Genomic DNA, 23,677 nt, shown 5'->3' with positions numbered 1-23,677 from the left:
CTCCATCCCAAGCACCCAGAAGACAGCGTGAGTGAGAACACCCAGATGTCTCCAATCAGCTCCTCCTGGGAAAGCCATGTCATCACCATCTCACACAGCCCTGCTGGAGATGTCCTGCCTCCTTGGAAGCCTGATCCATATGCAATGGTGCTCTCTGACCCAACCTCATGCTGCTCCCTGCTGCCCAAGAGGTCAACAAAGGAAGTGCCAGGTGAAGACCCTCTGCCCAGCTCCCCAGGCTCACTGATGTCAGGGAAGATGTGGGACGAAAGCCTGCAGACATCCCATCAAGGAGCTCTTCTCCCCAGGGATCTCCCAGCAGTAGGTCCTGCAAACAGAGAATCATCATGCCACTTGTGCTCCCCCTGCCACTGCCACTGCCACTGCTGTGGGGCCCAGGTGAGCCACTCCCACCTCCTCAGCTTCCTTGCACAGCTATTGCCAAAAACCCGGGCACCTTGTAAGAGAACAGTGAGTGTCAGCAGAACAAGATCTTGGAGGATAAAACAGGGGGCATGGCAGACCACAGGGCCACTTGGCCTGTCCCTTCCTTCTCCCCACCTTCACCCCTCCGAGTTGCCTCGGAGACTGCAGACTCCCTGCCCCTCGACACTCACCCTTCACAGGTCGCTGCTCCTCCCACTGACTCAGTTGACCTGTCTGCCAGACCCAGGATCCTGTCTGTCCCTCCAGCTTCCTAGACCCCAAATACTGATCAGGAAACAAGATGCACAGTCCTGAACTCTCCTCCTCCTGCTGTTCCTGCCCATTCTCTTCCCCCTTTTAGACCAAGTTCCATTTTGGGAATTCCATTTAGTGAGAATGGAGGCCCTTTTCATTCAGTCAGAGCGACAGCAGCTACTATTTCTGGCCTCCTCACACCTCCAAGCATGGCGACCTTCTCCTTCAAGCTGCCCTCTTGCCAAAAAGAATCCCCAACAGCCACGTGTTAGCTTCCCCCCTCCTTTTCTCTTACCTACTGCTCTTCCACTCCCTTCCTCCAGGACTCCTGTTTTCACAGGCCAGCCCATCCTTTCTGTGGCAGTCCCTTCCACCGTGACAACCACAGTATCTGCAGGTCTGACCTCCCAGCCTACTTTAGAGCCTGGCATCACTGACATGGACACGGCTCTCCCTTCCCAGGCTGGCATTCTCTGGTCTCCTGCAGGCTCCAGTGTGAGATCGCTCCCATTTCCCCAGGTTCATTGCAGTGTGGAGCAGAGGCACCTGCAAAGGGACCAGTCTCCACAGCCCACCTTCACTGATGGTCCTCTTCCCCACCCCAATTTTTATCTATCCCTTGGCCCCCAAATTGCCCCTCAGTCCACATGTGGGGCCCCTGATGGGCAGCAGCAGAGAGCCCTTCTCCCCAGTGCTCCTGTTTTCACTGGCCAAGCCCTCGTGGTCCTGTGTCCCCCACACTCCCCCAGGAGGCATCACCTCTGCAAACCTCAAGCATGCCTCTGACACAGATGTTCTGGATCCCACGCCTCCTTCCCAGGCTGTCACCTTCCAGTGTCCCCCTGTCTCCAGGGACAACCACTGCCCATTTTACATGGTGCTTCCTGGTTCTGAGAACACACCACCCAATGACAGCACTGCCTCGGCCCACATCTCCACCTGTTTACCTGCACAGTCAGTCAGCAGACAGACCGCAATTTCCAACCTTCTCTTTGACCCGGGAATCACCCCTCTGCCCACATTTGGGGCCTGTGGTGGGCAGCAGCCTGACGACTCTTTCCTGTTGGGAAAACTGGCAGCCCTAGCACAGGCCGTAGGCCCCACCCCTCCCGCAGTCCAGCCTCCCAGAGGCAGCATAATGCAACCAGGTTTTACAGTTTTGACATCTCCAGCTTCCGCATTTGGCACCACTGTCAGCACCCACCTGACTCTGAGTGACACCTGAGGTGTTCTCCCCAGTGGCATATCTACTACTACTGGCTTTGGAGTTGCCACCAGGATGCCCAGCATATGGGACAGTAGCTCACTGTTGGCCAATATGGCTCCAGGCCCACTTGTGTTCCTGGGACCTGCAGCCCCCGTGGAACGTGGGAGCTTTGGGGTCAGTGTGTCTACCCCAGGCCTCACCCAGTCACAGGTATCCAGTGCTCTCAACTTTGGGGCAGGACTGAGGGGGCACCAGCACCACCTCTGGTCTCCCTTTTGGTCAGATAACTGGGGTCCATCTGGCCACAGCACAGCTGCTGCAGTAGGAGGGCAAACATCACCCCTGTGTTTGCACCCACTTCTAGTTCCACCTCATTCTGAGCACCGGGGGCCACCCACCCAGAGTCCAGGTGGCACAGAGGGAGGGGATACACCATTCCCATGACTGGAGGACCTGGTATTCCCACTTTCCATCAGTGTACCTGGGGCCCACCTGGCCAAAAGAGAGCAGGTGCAGTCAAAGGGAACAACTCCTTGCCTGTGATGGGAGGCCCCTGTGTCACCAACTGCCATCAGAACACTTAGAGCCCACCTATCCAGAGTGATGGTAGACAGCGCAACACCTGCTGAGACTGGATACACTCTGGTTCCCTGTTCATATAGAGCCCGGGGACCGCCCTGGCAAAGCCCAGGTGGTGCCATGTGGACAGCACCATATGTTTTTAGACAGAAAACTCTACGCTCAGTCCAAACACCAGAAGGCCCCTCTGACTGTGGAGGAGCCAGCCCTGTGTCTGGAGGCTCCTGGTCAGAGCAACTGTGCCTGTGCTCAGGGCACGGCCAGTGGTACCCTTGCCTCTGGGGCACCCTCATCACCTGCCAGGGCCTCATAGGAGCCACCCACAATTCCTTTCTTCTAACACAAACCTCAACAAATATGGAGGAGATCTTGCTATGCAGACTGTGTGTAACCAGGAACAGGTTTTGCTCCATGGGAAATGGGCTCAGATCCTTCAAGGGAAGCTTAACCTGCTCTCTTCCTACAGCAGCCAGAGGACCACAACTCAGGGGACGCATGTTTTGTTGTGTGTATACGTGCAGTATGGGGTATGTATGTGTGTGTTGTGTGTGTTTCTGTATGTGCAGGGTGTGTGTGTTGTGTGTGTGTTGGAGGGTGAGGGCCACGGAGCCCACTTCAGAACTGCCCCAGACTTGGGAAGCTCCAGTGTGGAGAACAGAAGCAGCTGCATGTAGCACCAACCGTGCCGTCCCCGGCTGGACTGTTAACGTGGCCGACCCAGGCTCTGGGCCGGTTCTCTCCAGTCTGGGCACTGGCAGGATGCCCACCGCTGCTGACAGGGGCTTCCTCTCCCCCTCCCCATTTGCCTCTGTGGGTCCTTATTATGTACATATACATATATATACATAACCTTGTTCTTGTTAATCTCCCTCTGCTCGTGTTCTTTACTCAGCTGTAGAGGAAGAATGGACATAGATGAGTGGTGGCGTGCTGAGCCACACTTACTACGCAAAATGTTCTGTGTCCCGGTGACTGGGTTGCAGAAGCAGCCACACTTCATGACTGCACGTGCTGACCCTGGAATCTCGGTTTGAGCGTGAGGTGACACTCCAGGAGGAAGGAAGGGCCAGAGGAGGGAGAGATGGGACTCAGCCTGGCCTCTTCCCTCCACGCTGCTCTCTTCTCTCCCAACTCTGACTCACTGGAGGCCACATAATCCCTGGTGTGTGACAGGAAACCACACTTTATGGTTTTAGTTTTTAACATGCTTCAATGTCTTTTTTGTGCATCTTTTTATTTACTTTACACTTAGGCCAGTTGTCCTCACACATTCCCATTTCACCCAGAGAGGATGGATTTGCATCTGGGTTCTCGCATCTGGAGGAAGCAAGAGCTCATGCCTGCCCTTTACCTACTGAAAATGTAAATTTACTTAATAATTTATCATGCTGCTTAAAATTATCAGAATAGATCTTTAGTAATGGGCCTGGCTCTAATCTAAACCACTAAAATACCAAATCACACGAGTTATAGATGCACCCAGCTCTGGCTGACCCTACAGTTCTGCTGGGTCTCCCTTAGACTTAATAAACGCAAATTCCTGACCTTGTGGAGCCCACATTCTGGTTGGAGGGGAGAAAAGAAACAACAAGCATATGTACATGATCTGGTGGGTGAGCCAGGAAGAGATGCTCTGGAGAATAAAGCGGCAGATGGAGGACTCAGATTGTGGGCAGAGAGTTAAACAGTGGACAGGACGAGCCTCACTGGGAAGGCGGGACTTGAATAGTCTAGAGCGAGCAGACTGAGTCAGATGTCTGAGGGAAAAGCATCCCAGAGCGTGGGAATAATCATGGCAAAGGCCCAGAGGAAGGACACCCAGTGTCCTCAGGGGGAGCCGGTAACTCAGGTGGCTGGAAAAGTCAGCAATTGGGAGGGAGGACAGAGAAGGTGTGGGTTGAACTCTCTGCACCACCATTTGTTGGTTGTTTGATCACAAACATCACACTCAACCTTCAAGTGTCTCAGTGAACTCGGTGCTTAATCTGTGGCCTGTTTACTTGGCGAGAGTTTTGGAAGGATCAAATAAAGTAACGCAGGGAAGTGACTTATAAGCCATGTTCTTATTGTTCTATACGTAACGATAGGGGGATAGACAGACAGATAAATTATATATAAATAGATGGAGTGAGTTATTGATTGAATTTTGTGCCCCCCAAATTCATATGTTGAAGCCCTACCCCCCAGCCCCAATGGTGTTAGAGGTGGGGCCTTTGGGGTGATTAGGTTGAGAAGAGGCATGAGGCGGAGCTGCCACGATGGGATCAGAGCTGTTAAAAGAGGAAGAGATGGCAAAGCTTTCTCTGTCCACATGTGTTGGCACAGCAGGGGGTGGCTGTCTGCAAGGCAGAAAAAGGGACCTCACCAGGAACAGAATCCGCCTTGATCTTGGACTTCCAGCCTCCAGAACTGTGAGAAACAAATGTGTGTTGTTTAAGGCCCTCAGTCTATGACATTTTGTTAGAGCAGCCTGAGCAGAGTAGTACAGGTAGGTAGGCAGGTGATAAATAGGTACAGAGATGATGGACAGAGGTAGAGCAATAGTGCTTTGATCCCCATTTTAAAGGGAGCATAGAAGCGCTGACTTTTATGAAGTAAACACATGGAAAAGTATGACAACTGAGCCTAAGAATGCACAGCACTGAGCCTAGCACCACACTGATGCGAGCAGCCCTGTAAAGCAAATAGCTCCCCCGAGAGAGGCCACTGGACCCCTCCAGGCCCCTGCCGCCCATCACTCACTCTAAGCTGTCAATCACTCTCCAGAGAACCATGCCCCTGCTCCCTGGCTCACAGCATCACTGCCCTTTGCAATGGAGCCGCCTCTCAGAGGCAGGGCTGAAAACCAGTTTGCTCCTACAGTCCCACGCCCTGTCTCTGCCATGCCTGCAGTGTCATTGAGAGAAATTTTGAAAATTCATACTTCTTGACATTTTTTTAAACGCTTTCAAGCTAAAAAGAATAATCCTGATAAGACAAATGTTTAACAGATGTGTCACAGATGTAAGATGATTTTTGAATTTCACGTTTTGATGCACTTACACAGCTGAAACGATTTCTAAATAAACAGAAACATTCTGTTATTTTTATGAAAATACATGAACACAATAGCAACTCGAATAATACTGAAATTCAACCCTTCTCACCTCATTCCCCTCTCCAGAGACAGTGTCTCGCCACTTCGATGTTACCCCCATAACCTTAAACATGGTGCTGATCCTGCTGCCTCATGACAGATCCACTTAGACAGTTTCACCACCTAACATGAGGGGGAGGACAAACTCCCCCTCCCTCTGCTTTTCCTCCCTCTTCCTTCCCAGTCCATCATATTCATCTCATCAATTTGCTGCTTCTCTCTTGTGACATCATGTAAATTTGCTCCCTTTAGTGACAAGGGAAGTGGCAGCACAGGGGCTGAAAGCACTGCTTCTGAGATGGACCCCTGGCTTGGATCCTTGTTCTTCAGTTTCTTAGCTCTGCATCCCTGAGTAATTCACAAAACCTTCCTGGGCCTCTGTTTCCTCACCTGTAAACCCAGGAAATGGATAATACCTCTCCCATGGGGTTGCTCTGATGATAGAAATAATAATGCATTTAGTGTCCCACACACAGAAGCTCCCAAGAAATAGCTGTTATTATTAATTTCTTGTTTTATCAACTTTCACCCTAATCTCAAGATTTCCTCTATGCCTGATACTGTTTGTGTCCCCACAGTTCCTCTGCTTTTCCTTTTTCCCCGCATGACTCACGTTCTGTCAATAATATATTTGCTTTTGTTTGTCTGTGCTGCTAACATTTACACTTTGTCATGCAATTGAAGCACTGACTCGTGTTTATCCACAGGTTGGTTCTTACAGTTGAAAAAACAATAAATTGTATATATGTGCTTATATATAAGTGAAATGAATGGCAGCAATGACATAAGAGATAGTAGGGAGGAATTAGGAGTGTTCTGTTATTATGAAGTACTTGCACCACCCGTGAAGCAGTATAGTGTTTCTTGAAAATGGACTTGGATTTACTGTAAATGTATATTGCAAACACTAGGAAAATCAGTAAAAAAGGGGAAAAAAAGAAGTACAACTGATGTGCTACAAAGCATGAAAAAATGGAACCATAGAAAATGCTCAATCAAAACCTAAAAAGGCAGAAAAATATTGAAAGACCAAAAAAGGAACAAAGGACAAGGGCACCAAATAGAAAATGGTAACAAATATAACAGATAGTAATCAAACTCTATCAATAATCGCTTTGAATGTCAATGATCTAAATGCACCAATTAAAACCCAGACATTGTCAGAGTAGATTTTAAAGAAGACCCACAAGCAACCCACTTTACTTAAAAAAACTAAATATATAGTCTTAAAATATAAAGCTTAAAAGTAAGTGAATGGAGAAAGAGAAAGCATGCTAACACTAACCAAAAGAAAGCAGGAATAATTGCATTAATTCCAAACAGAGCAGACTTCAGACCAAGGAAAGCTATCAGGGATAAAGAGAAGCATTACACAATGATAAAGGGGGCAATCCTCTAAGAAGACATAACCACCCATTATGCGTATGCGCCTAACAACAGACCATCAAAATACGTGAGGCAAAAACTGAGAGAACTGTAAAAAGAAACACACGAATCCACGATTACAGTTGGAGACTAAACACTCCTCTATCAGACATGGACAGATCCAGCAGGTGGAAAGTCAATTAGAACACAGCTGAACTCAGCAACCCCATCAATCAACCGGACGTAATGGACACCGACAGACGACTCCGCAACAACAGCAGACACACATCTTCTCAAGCTCACGGGCAACATTCACCAAGGCAGACCACATTCTGGGCCATAAAATGCACCTTAACAAATTTAAAAGAATGGCAATCATACATCTACTATTAGACCACAAAAGAATTAAACTAGAAATCAGTAACAAAAAGATATTTGGAAAACCCCAAAATACATGGAGATATAACACACTTCCAAGTAACACGTTTTCAAAAAAGACATCTCAAGACAAATTTTAAAATATTGGGAACCGCAAGAAATGAAATGAAAATATAATTTATCAAAATTTGTGGGATGCAGCGACAGCAGCGTTTAGAGGAAATTTATAGCATTGAATGCACATACCAGAAAAGAAGATCTGAAATCAATAATCTAAACTTCCACCTTAGGAAACAAGAATAAGCAAATTAAATGCAAAGTAAGCAGAAGAAATTATAAAAATCAGAGCAGAAATCGATGTAATTAAAACAGGAAGTCAATACAGAAAATCAACAAAACCAAAAACTGAGTCTTTGAAAAGATCAATAAAATCGATGAGCCCATAGCCAAGCTAAGAAATGAGAGGCCAGCACTACAGACAGATCCCATGAAAATTAAAAGGATAACAAAGGAACGCTATCAACGCTATCAACTCTACGCAGACAAATTTGATAACCTAGATGAAACAGACCCATACCTGGAACGACACAATCTGTCAAAACTCACAGAAAGAAACAGAATATCTGAATAAACCTATAACCATTAAAGAAACTGAATCACTAACAACCTTCCAAAACAGAGCACCGGCGCAGAGGGATTCACGGCGGCCTCCACCACGCATCGCAGAGACTCTCAGCTCCCCGCCCCCCGCCCCCAAGTCCGCGCAGGGTCGGCCCCGGGCGGACGAGCTCCCGCAGCCTGACCGCAGGTCCCCGCCGCGCAGAGCGAGCCGGGCGGGGGCGAGGGGTCCCCTCTGCGCAGCCCCGACCGGCCGAGCCCCGGCTGAGGCCCCCGCCCCACGATGCGACCCGGCCGGTGGGGGCTCCGCGCCCCGCGCTCGCTGTGGGGAGCCCCGCACCGCTCGGCCACAGGGCCCCGCACGGGCCTCAGGCGCCGTCCGCTGGGGCGCGGGGGCGGCCGTCGGGCGGTGCCCGGACCCACCAGGGGGCCACGCGCGGAGCTCGGCGGCCGGGCGCACAGATGGCTGGCGGCGCCGACCACACGCCGAGGCGAGGCCTCACGCCGCCGCCGACCGAGGCTGCTGGCGATCAGAGGCTGAGTCTCTGTCCCGGGACCTGCGGCGACGGTGGAAGTGAGTGCGGGCGTGGGCGGGAGCGCGGCGACAGCCACGCCTCCTGGGAGATGTGACAGCTCCCAGGCGCCTCCAGCCCCAGCGCTCGGCCTCCGCCAAGGGCTTCTCCGGTTCCGTAGCCCCGCCCCCCACTGTGGCCCCGCCCCCGCTGTACCCCTCCGCGCCGCGGTCCCGCCCCCAGCTGTGGCCTCGCCCCACCGTAGCCCTGCCCCCAGCTGTAGCATTGTCCCCCAGTTCTAACCCCGCTCCAGAGCTGTGGCCCCAGAGCAGCAGGTTGGCCACTGCCCGGTTTTCTTCTGCGCTAGACACATTCTCTTTTTGTGTGTTTTGTATAGATACTTTTTGTGGTTACTGGGTTGCATTTAACATCCTAAGGTTGTAAAAGTCTAATTTGAATTAACACCAGCTTAACTTTAAGTATACAAACATTTACAAATTACTTTTTTATGCATTGTGTGTCCAGTAACATAGATTAATAATTTTTATGCATTTATCCTTTAAATCATGTAGAAAATAAAAAATGGAGTTATAAACCAAAATTACAATAATGTTAATTTTTATAACTGCCCATGTATTTACCTTTACTGGCGATAAAAGTGAAGTGTTTAAGATACTGTTTCACAAAATTGAGTTTGCCACAGTTAACGCAGTTAATTAACCCTTTAATTACTTGGTCACCTTGTTAAGATAGAACTGCTTACCACGTGCATGGTGCTTTCTGATGAAATTGCGAGGTGGTTTTTTTTTTTGTCTTTTAAATCACTTTGAGATTATGTTCTTCTGCTCTTTTCACAGGACGCACACAGCTTAAGTGCTTAATCTGCTATTTACAGCTGAATCTTTAGACTAGCTCAAGTGTCAGGCAAAAACAGAGTTACGGTTGATCTAAATTTCATCTTCTTTGAAGGGTTCATAGAAGAGAAGTGTGTCACAGCTGGAAAACCACAGGGCTAAGTGCTGGTGGTATAAGCAATAGGAGTGGCCTCGAACTGCTTAACTTTGTGCTCAAAGGTTCTCTTATTTTTGAGTATTGAGGACGTGAAAATTATTTACTGAAGTAGATAAGGAAAGAACTGATGGAAGAACACGAATTATTTTTCTGTGGAATGTGGGAGGACGTGAAGGGGAGGGGAGGCTGTCCCATGAGGAGTTTCTCCTTCTGAGCTACTCAGATGACAGAACTGTTACTACAGAGCCAGTCAGGGAACGCCTTGGAAGGCCTTCCACAGTCAGGAGAAGCACAGCTTTCCATTGTAGGGGGGTCATACTTTTCATAGTTTTTCTTTTTCCTTTTCTTTGCCAATGACAAATATCTATGATGTGCTTGTTCTTTTCCTCTTTTTTAAACAAGGGAATGGCTGTCTTATCGACTTAAAGAAGTTCTTATCATATCCTAGATCCAATTTCTTTGTTGGATCTCTGTATAGCAAATATCTTCTCCCACTGTGTTGCTTTTTTAAAAAAATTCACTTAATGGTATGGTGTTTTGAATAACAGAGTTTCTTAATTTTAATATAATCCACCTTATCATTTTTCTTTTGTCGTTAGTTAGTGCTTTTTATATTCCATTTAAGACATTTTTGCCTACTTCAAAGTCATGAAGCTATTCATCGAGAATTTATTCTAAAAGCTAAACTGCTTTACTTTTCACGTCAAATTGATTTTCGAGTATGGTATAAGGTAGGGCTCAAAATGAACTTTTCCCCACATGCCTGTTTACTTCCTGACAGCACTGCAGCGTCACCTTCGTCATAAATCAAGTCACTTTGTATGCATGAGAGTCTAAAGTACACTCATACATACTTGGTCTCCTAGTCTATTGTGGGGTCATTTCCACATTGTCTTAATTTCCATACCTTTATGATAGTGCTTGATATCTGATTACATAAATCTTCCAGTTTTGTTTCCAAGATTTTCTTGGATGACTTTGGCCTTTTGCATTTCCACACAAATTTTAGAATCACTTGTCAGTTTCCATCATTAAAAAGAAACTTGCAAGGATTTTGGTTGGGATAGCCTTGAATCTGTAGATCAATTTAGGGAGAGTAGACATCTGTACCATTTCTCTCAATAATGTTTTGTAAAGGTCAGTGTCGAGCTCTTACATATCTTACTTTCCTTTTTGTTGAAAATTTTACAGAAAAGAAACAATGCAAGTCAAATTATTGGTGTGTAGTGCAAAGCCATGGGCACCTTATGTCTTCTGCTCAGACTTCTCAATTACAGCTGAGACAACTGAGCCCCAGAGAGGCCAGGTGTGCCGTTCACCAAGTGTGGACCCAGGCTTGATTCTTAGCTCAGTGCTCTCACTACAGACCTGCCCTGCTTCTCTTAAAAACTTTGAATTTAGCATAGTATGTCATTTCCACTCTTCTACAAGCAATTTTAGATTTATTAATCTAACAAAACCGAAGCTCTAAAAAGAGCTATGTTATAAAGAAAAGTCCTGTTTCGACAATCCGTATTTTCTTCTTTTAAATTGTTTAAATCAGGGTTATTTTTTTAATGGACTTTGTAAAATGTATAAGTCCCTTAAGCTGCATGCAAAGTTTTACATGGGGAGACCTGGAGAGATCCCATTTTAATCACCTCAAAGGATTATGTCCCTCCCCCTAACAAAACAAGAAGGTTATGAAAGACTAGGTTATTTCATTTTTTTAAGAGAGACAATAAAACTTATCTTAATCTAAAAGTCTTGTGTAGTATCTCCTTCCTTTCTTTGGTCTGAATCATTTGAAGTGTCCATGGTGAACTTGCCATGTTAGGTAAAAAAAGGATAAACACTTAATTACTGAGTTCAGATTTCTGTGTTTGATTTCTTTTAAATAGGCCAGTCTTATTAGGTATAAGTTGCTCTTACTATCTCTTTATTGGTTTTATTACTCTGAAGGATTTAGCTGTACTCTTGGCTGATTTGGAATAGACGCTTCAGTTTTGAAGATCACGTCACCACTAGCAGGTTAGTTTAGATTGTCTACTAGTCCAAGCACTTTCTAGCTGAGAGTAATTTCCTGTTAATGTTACTGAGTCACTCTAAAACAGTAAAAAATTGTTACTGAGCACTCTTTCCAAGTTTTAAGGGTTTTTTTCAGTGTATTCTTTTTCATGGGTATTAAGACATTTCTTTTGGTTATGGTTGTAACCAGCCGAGGGGGCGGGCAGAGACACTGGCCCTGATTTTCAGAGAAACGCACAGATCGTAGCCCAGAGCAGGAGGAGGCAGGTCCAGTGCTGAAGATCAAGCCCAGCCCGCCATGCCTACAGGTGCCTTGGGTCCACCCAGCAGCTCTCAAATCCGCCTGATGCACCGCACCTTCCTCTGAGGCAGCAGCAGCGTCCCCTGTTCCAGTTGTATGTTCATTTTTTGGGTATTTTTGGTGAAGAGGATCGTCCCTGAGCTAACATCTGTACCAATCTTCCTCTATTTTGTATGTGGGATGCTGTCGCAGCATGGCTGACAAGCAGTGTGTAAGTCCACACCCAGGATCTGAATCTACAAACCCATGAACCTGTGCACCCCTGGGTGCCCCTTCTAATTTTCGTAAAAGTGATACTAGCTCATGGAAAAATATTCAAACACTAAGGAAAAATATGAAATGAAAAAGCATGTCTTCCTCCATCTCTCTCCAGCTTTGCCCTGTCTCACTCCCACTACCCAGAGGTCACCACCCTTGCCTGATCCTTGTGGGAAATTAGGCACCTAATATCAATATATATAAATACCTCTTATAAAATATATAAATTAGATTATCTTATAAATAATATTTTGCACACTGCTTATGTCAATAACAAAATACTTTGGAAAGCTTTCCAGAACAGCACTCATTGCTCTAGCTCATCCTTTTTTTTTTTTTTTGACCACCTTAACCTTTTATTTAATTGAGGTAACACTAGTTTTATAATGTTGTAAATCAATGTTACCTCATTTTATTTGATGACAGCTCTTTTCCAAAAGAGTCAAAAATGGGACTTATTGTTAACCGCCGTCCTTCATACCGTGTCAGGTAACTTTCTTTCTTAAATTCAAAAACTGGAGGGAGGGCTATAGTGTGCCATGGATTTACACACTAACCCTGAACAGGTGAGAAGACACTTACAGATCTACATACAAAAAACTACTTGCATTTGCACAGGAAAGAAATCTCGGCCTTAACTCTTCATTGTGCATGGTGGATTTTGAGATTGCAAATATGACACAGTTTGACTACTTCTACCAAATGCACAGATAAAAGGATGCTGGTTTCACTTTTCACTGTGGCAAAAAATGTCTTCTTTGGATCTCACACGTGGGTGTATGACAACAGAAAGAAACACCCATAAATGTGTATCCATGTTGTCTGGACTTCCCTTTGTGCCTTTAGAAGATGTAAGGAAACTTTTGAGCACACTGTGGAGAACGCAGAAGAAAACTTTAGATGGCCTAATGGGTTAGGTGGAGAGATTGTCTGTGGAAGGCGTGGCAGAGGCAGAAGAACAGAAGCTCCGAGATTTCCACCAGAATCTTGGAATATTTATCCATCAGTAGTGAATGGTGATCAGACCAACTTCCCAACACCAACAGCATCAAATTTGTATAACAGAAGTTAACAGATGTAAGGATATACAGCCAATAATCAGGGCAATCCATACTTGGGAGCAATTGCTCGTTGACTTGAGTAAACCTGCCAAACTTCATGATGAGGATGAATAAGAATAAATGTGAAATCAAATTTATTATGAATTACAATAAAAATAGAAAAATTTTAACAAAGTTAAATTTTTGTATTATTTAACAAATAATGGACCAAATGTCTTAATGGATGTTTTGGACAGAACTAAATTTCAAGGACCTTTTTGGTGTAGACCAAGCGGCTCAATGGATGTTTTGGAGAGACCACTCTTGGACAGAGTGTGTGAACTTAACCACTATGCCACTGGGCTGGTCCCCAGTTGTATTTTTTTCTTTGAGCTTTTTCTGCTTCTCTTCATGAACCTTCTTGAGATTCTTTTGATTCCAACGGAATTCATGATCCCTCTGTTTTTTTCCCTCTTATAAAACTTCTTTTTCTTTCTCTCTCCAGTTCTTCTAGCTCTTTCTGTTTCCTTTCCTCCGCTCTCTCCCTATTCTCTGCCTCTTTCTCTTGGTGCTTTTGTTCTTCTCTTTGCTGCCCTTTCTTCACTGAACTATCACTCAGATGTGTGATCGAATCAAAAGAAACCTTGATGTTGCAGGCCACGGCCTTGCCACTGTCACCTTTATACATGAGCTACATCTTGCCCAAGGCACACACAGCATGGACAAAGCCCACGTACCCACGGTACTGGACATATGCTTTGAAGTTCAAGTGTCCCCCGAAACTGAAGATGTGCAAGTTCTGGCAGGTTACCTCCTCCTCGTAGGGGTCCAGCATGGGGATGTCCACTTTGCACATCTCCCTAAACGTCTCAAACACCTTGACTAGAACCTCTTCATTGGGCTTCTCTGAGCCTGACTCCTTCAGGGGAACCATTTGAGGGCGGCCCATCCAGGTGAATCATGTCCAATTTCTCTCCTGGCAACATTCATTCATATCATTTGCCTGACGAAGAGGTAGTCCCAGTCATAGCAAGTGGGGAAATAGATTTTGACCTTGGTTATGGGTGCCTTGAGTACATCGGAGAAGCTGCTGAGCTGGATGGTCTTGCCACCAAGGCAGGCCAAGAAAGTCTTGACCAGACTCTTGTTCTCCACCTCACCTTTGAGGTAGATGTTGTCCATGGTGCTCTCAGAAGCTGGGAGGATGGAGAGCTGGTGATGGTGCACCGTGAACTTCAGCCTTTCCATCATCTCCCAGGTGTAGATGGACTCTTGGGCTGCTGCGGCTGTGGGAGGGCCAGGCTGAGAGTCATCTTTGTGGTGGGCTTGAGGTGGAGCCTGTACAGAAGAGAGAGCCCCACTGCTTCAGAGGCATCATGGACCACGGTACCTGCTGCCGTAGCCTGGGCATTGGGCTGGTGTGGAGCTCTGCCTGTGTCCCAGGCTGCTCCCACTCTGGCTTAGCTTGTAGACACCTGTGATGACCCAGCAGATGTGGCCTCCCCACTGCCATCACCAATGGCAGCTGGTGCAGGCTCCCCTGAAGGGACCAACACCACTGCCACCTGCCCCTGTGACAGAGCTAAGTGCTGGAGATACAAAGGTTAGTAGACACATTAATTTCTGCCTTTGAGAACTTCAGTCCAGTGAGAGACAAAGAACAAGTAACCAGTTTCAAATAGGCCCTCTGGGCTGCAGAGACCTAGACTGTCTTATTCATAGTTGTATCTACAATACCTGGGCCATACCGCTGGATAAATACTTGATGAATAAATAAATAGAGGAATGAATGCAGAGTACTACGGGAACACAGAATGGAGGCTTAGGGAAGGCTTTCGAGAGGAAATGCTGACTCCAATGGTCAGAAAAATGGTCAGGCAAAGCAGGCTGGAGAAAGTATTCCAGAAGGAGAAAGGGCAAGGTTGGCTCAGGTTTACATAACAATTATGCCTGGATTAGAGGCTGGCACAGTAAGTGATGAGAGATGAGGCTGAATATGAACAGAGTCCCAGGATGAAGAGCCTCATATGCAAAGCTACTAAGTTAAGATTCTATCCTAAAATCAATGGAGAGTCATCTTTAAACAGAGAAGCATCATTATGGCATTTGTCATGTAGAAAGATGAATCTGAGAGCATAATGGAGGACTAGTTGGTTATAGAGTGACTAACACTGGAGGCAAGAAGACCAGTTAGAGAGCTGGCAAATAATTCAGGCAAGGAAAGATAAGAGTGCAAACTAAGGCAGTGATACTAGAAAGCCAAGAAGGAGATGGAATTAGGAGATATCTAGGGGGTAGATTTGACAGGACTTGAGGACAAATTGACTGTGGGGGTCAAGAGAGGAGGTGCAGAGGGTAATGGCCAGGTTACTGTCTCAGGCAGATGGGTAGCTGGTGGAGTCATTCATCAAAATAGGGAGCATAGGAAAAAGTGGTCTAGGGATGGGGTGAAGTGGGCTGGAAAATAATGAATTGCATTTCAAGTTTTAGGTGTGCACTGGGCATCCAGTTAGAGATATTAACAGGCAATCCGATGTACAGAACTAGAGCTCAGGAGAACCATTCGGGAAAGAGAAGGAGATCTGAAGCCATCAAGACTGATTATCACCATCAAGGTGATCATGGAAGCCACCTTCAATCTGGAGACAGCTATATTCATATGTACTTGGGGAGCACTTGGGAAGAAGGCATTTTAAAATATCATCAAGATAGTGCTCAGGCAGTTCAGCTCAGTAGCTAGACACAAAGGTGGCTGATGGTCTTCTCCCAGAGTGGGGAAGGAACTGATTTTTCATCTTGTCATCCCCACTCCCTGACATTTCAATGTGGTCAACTTACTACTCCAAGGTGAATCATTATGAAAGGGAAAGGAAGCAAGATTAAAAGCGGGCTCTAAGAGGATGGGCTTTGCTTGTTTCATCCAAAAGTCTTAAGGGCCACAAAAAAGAAAAAACCCAACTCTAAAATATACTACCCCACTCCCCAGGCACTTGGATTGCAATGAGGCTGGGCAATAGTTTAGGACATAATGCTCTTCTAAATACCTGATTATCCATTAGCAACACATATACATCAAAAATCATATGTAAGTTCAGGTTCTGACGCAACATTTTCACTGTGAACATACTGAAATGGTAGAATAAATTTAAATAGAGGCAACCAAAAAAAGAGATAAGTGGCCTCAAAAATAAGATGAAATCTCTTTGGACCAGAAAGGAACTATAAATGCAAAATAGAGGTCAGATTCAAGCCACCCACCTCCTTTGCTCTGGGCCTACATGAGGGCTATGGTGGCTGTGAGTTCAACTTTTCTACCATAACAAGAACTGAAAGTGTTTCATATGAGACCTGGGCCAAAATCCAGGCTTAGATTTTAAAACAGGAGGCAGAGTGGGGCTCTCTGCCCATATTGACATCACTTCTGCATTAGGAACACTCTGAGCTGTGGATTGGATTGCTGATGGGGTCTGTATTGTCATCAGTTTCACCTCCAGGAACACTGGAACACAAAGCGTCCCATTCAAAATGAGCTTAAGACCAGAATTCTAAAGTGTGTGGGCAAAATGAATGCTAAGAACGATTGCAAACACAATTAAGAACTAGAACATGAATTTACTTCAGATAATATTAATTTTATAGAAAGTTTGACATTTTAAAAAAATTAGCATGCTTAAAATGCTCAAGATATAAGTAAAGACATCCCTAAAAAATAATAAATTATGATACACAAAAAGGAAGATATGAAACAAAAATAGATGGAAATGAAAAGGAAACAATTAGAAATCTTAAAAATAAGTCATCAAATAACTAAAATAATAGGTGAACTGAACTTTAGGTTAACACAGTCAGAGAACAAATTAGGGAAATAGAGTAAAGTACTGAAGAATTAATGTAGTATAAACCACAGAGAGTCAAAGAGATAAAAATATGAAAGAGCACGTTGGAGACATAGAGAGCAAGAGTAAGATCAGAGATAAGAAACTCTGAAATACATTTAATAAGGAATTTCAGAAAAGGAGATTGGAGGGAAGGAGAGGAAGCAACATTTGAAGATCAAATAGCTGAAAATTTTCCAAATTGCAACAAGACATTAGGATGCATTCGTTTTCTATCCCTTCCTTCATTCAGCAAACAATGAGCACTCACTGTGTTTTACGCTCTAGACTAGGAACAGGGGTACAGATGAATGTGGTACAATCCTTGCCCTGAGGGCCCACAATTAGTAGGAGAGATACACATGTTTAATTAAAATGTAATGTAAAAAGAGCTACGATGAAACGGTGCATTACAGAATCAAGAAGCAAGAGCATTTCTGAGAGGACTAAGAAAAGCTTCATAGAGGAGGTGACGTTGAAGCTGGTCTTCAAGTTGAGAGTTCCCTAGAGCATTGCTCTCCAGGAAAAGAAAGGGCATGGGCAACTGTCGTGGAGGCATGAAAGAGCACGACGTGTTTGGTGGCTGCTGAGTGTTTCCAGGTGGGTCTAAGTTCTGGAGTACATGGAAGGAGAGTAGACATGTAAGCTAAAAGGGCTGCCTGGGGAAAGAATGGAATCACTTTTTAAAATAGAAAACATGAATTGAAAGTTTATTGAAGAACAGTAAATAAATGCATAGATTGGAGAGAGATACCATGTTCATAAATGTGATGACTCAGGGTCATAAAAATGGATTTTCCCCCAAAATAAATTTAATGCAATGCCAATCAATAGTCAAAAGATTGTTTTTTAATGAAATGTGACTGATTATAAAATTTATATAGAAGACAGGCTAGGGAAAAGATCATTTTGAAAAGGATAATAGGTATGTCTCCTACCAGGTATCAACATTAATCTAATAAGTTTTAACAAGTAAAACACTGTAGAAGATATTTCTTTCTTGAATATTGAGAAGGGGTCACCTTTCTATGGCAAGCTATGGAGGAAAATGATCAGGTTTGAAGTTTAGAAAGATCACACTGGCGTTATCCTGCAGGATGACTTGAGTAGGGCAGAGGGCAAGGCCAGTCATGAGGTGATGTGCTGGTAACTTCAAAAAGTCTGCCAAGGAGCCAGCCCAGTGGCGCAGCAGTTAAGTTCATGTCCCACTTCTGCGGCCTGGGCTTCACCACTTCGGATTCCGGTCACAGACCTACTCACCACTGACGAAGCCATGCTGTGGCAGGCGTCCCACATGAAAAATAGAGGAAGGTGGGCACAGATGTGAGCTCACAGCCGATCTTCCGAAGCAAAAAGAGGAGGATTGGTGGTGGATGTTAGCTCAGGGCTCGTCTTCGTCAAAAAAAGTCTGCTAAGAGATGCTGAGAGTGGCAAACGTGCGTATTGAGGATGCGGAAAGAGATCTGAGTAGAGAAATGTTGAGGAGAGAGAATCAATTGACCTCGAGTTTACCTTCATTGGAGGTAGGTGGGTTGGGCAGGATGCAAGGGAAAGAGAAGAATCTAGGAGAACTTCAAGGTACCAAACCTGAGTAACTGATTGGACAGTGGGTCCATGAACAGAAAGAGTGACTGTCAGAGGAAACTCAGATTGTGTTTACTGTGGGGTGTGTTGATCTGAAGGGTCTCTGGGACAAGAAGTAGGTATTGGGAAAATGAGAATGGGGCTTGGGAGAGTCTGAGGCAGATGTCTTAAGTAGTTGTTGAAGTAGTAAAAATAACATTCTCTAGGCAGATTCCAAGTTCAACAGGCAGAGAAGGAAGACAGAGTAGGCGGAAGACACTTCCTGGAGGAGGACGCTGTATTTGGGCCTTGAAGGATGGGAGTGTCTGAAGAGGCAGCAGTGTGTGCAGGAGAAGCCGAGGTTAGAGGGGAGATGCAGGAGCTGAGGGAGAACAGAGGATGCTGGAGGGGACTGGATATGAGGTTGGCAAGTGAGAGGAAACTCCAGAGATGGTGACAAGGAGAGAGGGGCTGAGCAGGAAGGAAACTTTTCATTTTTCCATTCACACACACAAAATGAGACAAGCCCTGACCTTTGCCTTGATTGCATGGGATGGCATCTTCACAGGTCTGTGTGCTTTGCTTTGCGTAGTAACGCTCTGGGCAGGGGCGATGACGCTCTCCCTTGGAGTGGAGCAGAAAGAAAAATGGGTCACAAGACAGGCAGCCTGTGGGCTGTGGGCCTGGCAGGACTTGGAGCTCTTGTTGCACCTCTCACACCATCTGGTGGAGCCTTCTGTGTAGTTCTGAAATCAAGGAGGGATTTACTTTGCCCCTAAGTTGAATGTAGTGGAAAGAACATAGTCAGAAAGGGTTTATTTACAGGGTGGGTGACTTTAGACTCTTCACTCATTAGATTCATTACTAATTATACTAATAAATCTAACGATTCTCAGTTTTCTTATTTGTGAATTGGGCATGACAGTCCCTCCTCTGCTATCCGTGAAGATTAAGTTGACAACACACCTGAAAGGATCTAGTTCTTGCCCCAAGTAGTAGCACCACAATAATTGTCACTGCCTCTGCCTTCTGTAGACCCATGTGCTTCTCCACTGTTACACAAGCTTTAAGTTGTGTTGAATGAGATCAGAAAATAGAAGACATTTTAAATGTACCTCTGACTGGTTCTTCTAATTTCTGAATTTAAAAAAACATCTCAAGGGGCTGGCCTGGTTGCATAGTGGTTAAGTTCACGCACTCTGCTTCGGCAGCCCAGGGTTTGCACGTTCGGATCCTGGGCAAGGACCTACACACTGTGCATCAAGCCATGCTGTGGTGGTATCCCACCTACAAAAATAGGGGAAGATGGGCACAGATGTTAGCTCAGGGACAATCTTCCTCACCAAAACAAACAAACAAATAAACCAAACATCTTGAAATAGGAAGTGATGTGAGTGATGTTGGTGATTATATAATAGTAGGTGTAACCTCTTTTGAAAAGATTTTTTGATGCTAAATATAGTAATAATTGCCATTCATTCGGTTTCTGTTATCTACCTGATAGTCCACTAGGAACTTCAAAAACATTATTTCAACTTGAACCTAAAAATGAGACACTAGAGCACAGAGATTAGGAACTTGTCCTCTAGAACAAGACAGCATGGGGTACAGCCCAGTCATACCGCTGATGAGTGGTGTGACTTTGGGCAATCACACAACATCTCTGTGTCTCAGGTCTGCAATATGGGGCTCATGTTCATAGCTAAAATTAAACAAGTTATTCCTGAGAAAGTTGTTAGAACAGTGCCTGAAACATTATAAATAATTAATATGTGTTATTGACAATTATGAATTGTATGAATAATCCTCATAACAAGCCTTATGATTTAGATATTATTATCACTATTTTATATATGTAAAAACTGAGGCTTAGAGAAGTTAGAAAACATACTAGTTCAAACAGCTAGTGAAGTGGGGTGATATGATTTGACCTTATCTGTGAAATACCACTATAACAAAGCAGTGAATTATTTGAAGGTCAACACAACTTTTTAAGTAAGGTAGGAAAACGAAGAGGAATCATTGTCAAAGATGGACTTCTAGAGCTCATCTGACCCTTCTCGGTGTGTCTGGACATCAGTGCCCTGAAACAACCCCAGAAACCTGAAGGCTCAGCCTTGGCTTCTCTGGTACAAAACTATTGGCCCCATAGTGTTTTTTAAAGTTTATTTCAGTTCCACTAGGTTGTTGAAGACTAGAGCCAGGGCTAGGTGATGCTGGGCCTGCCTCTACCTGGCCACCTGGCAGTGGTCTGACTGAGGACGTGCATCCCTCAGTGGCCCAGCTTGCAGCAAGTGAAGCCTTGTCTCACCTTCTGCAGTCAGGAGAGGAGCAGTTACTGCTCTAGTCAGTCAGGAAGACTCAGAGGTACTTGAGAGACAGGGAGATGAAAGGAGACCAAGAGGAAGCACCCGCCGTGATCTGATTGTTGATAAACACCACATAAGACTCAAAGGAGAAAGCGACATGGAGAAGTGAAAACCACACTTGTCCACAGAGGGAATACACAGGATTGACGTCAGAAGATCTGATTTTTAGTCTTGGCCCCACCACATATTAGTAGATGTACATGGTAGCTTTGGGCAAGTCACTTAAGCTCTCTGAGCCTCAATTTCCTCATCTGTAAAGTGTAAAGAATCATGTGAATCTCATAAGATTGTTATAGAATTAAATCATAGTGTAAAGATACCTTGTGAGAGGAAATACTTTGTCAACTCTAAAGCAGCATAAAGTTTCTTTACTGATGTTTTTATAGATTGTTATCAAGGTGAAAAGCATCAGTAGGAATTGTGGGGAAGGAAGCTTATCAATATCGAACAGGTTTAAAAACTATCAAAAAATAATGCTAAAAGAAAGACATGGAGAGTTCAGTGGATCAGATTAAAAGAAGAGGAGTCCAATGCCACTGCTGACTTCGACGACTCCTGTGCATGAGGTGACTGAAATCTCTTGGGCCTCATGGCCTTGAAGGGGACTTCGTGCATCAGTACAAATAGTACCTGGGAGCTTAAAGAACCTGCTCTGAGGTTAAACACCAAAATAACCATGTGCACTGGGACAGGGTGCAGAGGATTATATACCTGCCTTTCTAAGGCAAAGAGATTTAATGTACGAAGTTTATGCAATGCGTGTGGAACATTGATTCTACAAAAGGAACTAGTTCCATTAAATGTCTCCACTTATACCTCATTAATACCCCATTTATTTTCCATTAGAGATTCTTGGCAACCTGTACCTCTCCTCCCAGTGCATAACTTCATGTACCATGAAACGATATTCTTCTTAATTCCATAGTCTGCAATATATTTAGATCACAAGATTATACCCTCTTTTGTGCATAAAAGTATTTAGTGAATTGATTTTAGGAAGATGGAAACTCTTTATGTGGGATCCAGATCTTTTCAGGCCCTTATTGGATGAAGATGAAGGGCTATGCTAGGTAGCCCCATCCCCTCTCTTGTCTGGCAGGGCCTTTTCTTCATTGATCGCTATGGCTGGTGTTTTTTGAGGGCTGCTAATGAGTGTGGCTCAGTGCTGAATGTTGTAGTAACACCTATGAAAGATAAGAGGTGTTTTTCTTCCAGGAGCTTATCATTTTCTTGGGAAGAGATAAATAAGAAGAATAAGCTCTTGAAGGTCAAGGTCTTTGTATTACTCATCTTATACATACAAGGTGCTCTCCAACAAACATGTGTTGAGTGAATGATTGAATGAGGTAAATCAGAACACGAGGCAGTGTGTAGCTCTGCAGTGAGTGATACAAGCAGTAATGATACAGATCTGAAGAGAAGAGAAGAGATGTGCTGATTTGGGCAAAATATTGGGGGAAAGTCCAAGGTTATGGCCCTTCAATCTTGGTCTGGAAACTCTCAGCGCCTTAGGCTACTGACTGGGAAGGAGGTCAGCAAGAGGCCTGTAGTCAATCTTTCTCTTTACTGGGGATGCCTGAGGCAAAAAAAGGATGACCCAGTCAAATCCTCTTCCAAATATGCTGATAACCAGACCTTCTGATAAGCACACTAACAGTTTTTCCAGCAGAAAAATAATAGTGAGTTCTTATCTGTGAAATGTGCTTAGTAGGATGCATCTGTATCTAGGTTTCTCATGGAAAGTAAACGTGGAATTTGTGGATTTTAGGGGGCATGGCAGGTTGGAGAACTAGTGGGGCATGAATAGAGATATTTAACTGAAATTGTTCACTTTGTAAAATCAATGCTCCACATACATTGCTTAGACCTCACATATTAAATCTGATCAGAACAAATCCTAGTGCAGAAGAGAAAGAACATACATCCACAGTCTTGGACTTCTCTGAGGGAAGAAAGCTTCACGTCTGCCTTGAGATTATTTGTAGTCCTTGAATTGTTAGTGAGGTTTGGCACGTGAGTCTGACTTGACAATTTGCCCTTTGTGTTATCTCACCAGGTTGCTCTGCCCCTCCTTTCCTCCAGCCATTACTGTGAACTGGCTGAAATCCTTTAGAGACCATTAGACCAGGGTTGGACGCTCATCTTTGTTCCTTACTTGCTATGAGACTTCATTCTGGTTATATAAGCATTCTGAGCCTTAGCCTCCTCATATGCAAAATGGGTTTGCTAATAGTGATGTCCAGAGTGGTTATGGGATTAAATGAGGGAAAATTGTGTTGAGCACCCTACTCTTCCCTGCACTGGAGCAGGCGCTCCTTTCCAAGCTGGAACCAGCCCAATGGGCAGGAGAGGGAGTACATGCTGTGTCTCCTTCACGTGTCCTACAAGAGCTGTGGCAGGGGCACCGGTAGCTGTCCTCACGGCGTAGTAGCCCTCAGGACAGTCCTGCATGCAGGTCATGTCTGCAAGGGAGGAAAAGTGTCTGTCTTGGTGTCAAGTATGACAGGTTTCCCAACCCTCCTCTATATGCTCCCCACTGTGTACCAGGGGAGGGAGGATGCAGGAGGAGTGAGACAATATCCCTGTGGGCTGATGGATATCCTTGGGAGCTGAGATGAATGTCCAGGAAATAGAATCGACCACAAAGCTTTCAGGAGTTGAGAGAAAACAGAAGTCAGAGTGGACTGGCCTTGGTGGGCAGAACAGAAACCACAGTCCGTCAACATGAGCCCGAGGATGTACGGGGTGTCCCAGGAGCGGGAGTCCATTTAAGGCAG

General features: G+C 45.0%; 1 pseudogene; it reads right to left on the bottom strand.

Moving 5' to 3' along the window:
* Positions 1-11,776: 11,776 nt before the first annotated feature.
* Positions 11,777-14,484, bottom strand: LOC124240772 (A-kinase anchor protein 17A-like; annotated as a pseudogene).
* Between the last annotated feature and the right edge of the window lie 9,193 nt (positions 14,485-23,677).

The sequence above is a fragment of the Equus quagga genome, chromosome 6, assembly GCF_021613505.1.
Source record: "Equus quagga isolate Etosha38 chromosome 6, UCLA_HA_Equagga_1.0, whole genome shotgun sequence".
Taxonomy (NCBI): Eukaryota; Metazoa; Chordata; class Mammalia; order Perissodactyla; family Equidae; genus Equus; species Equus quagga.
This window is presented reverse-complemented; position numbering and strand designations above follow the sequence as displayed.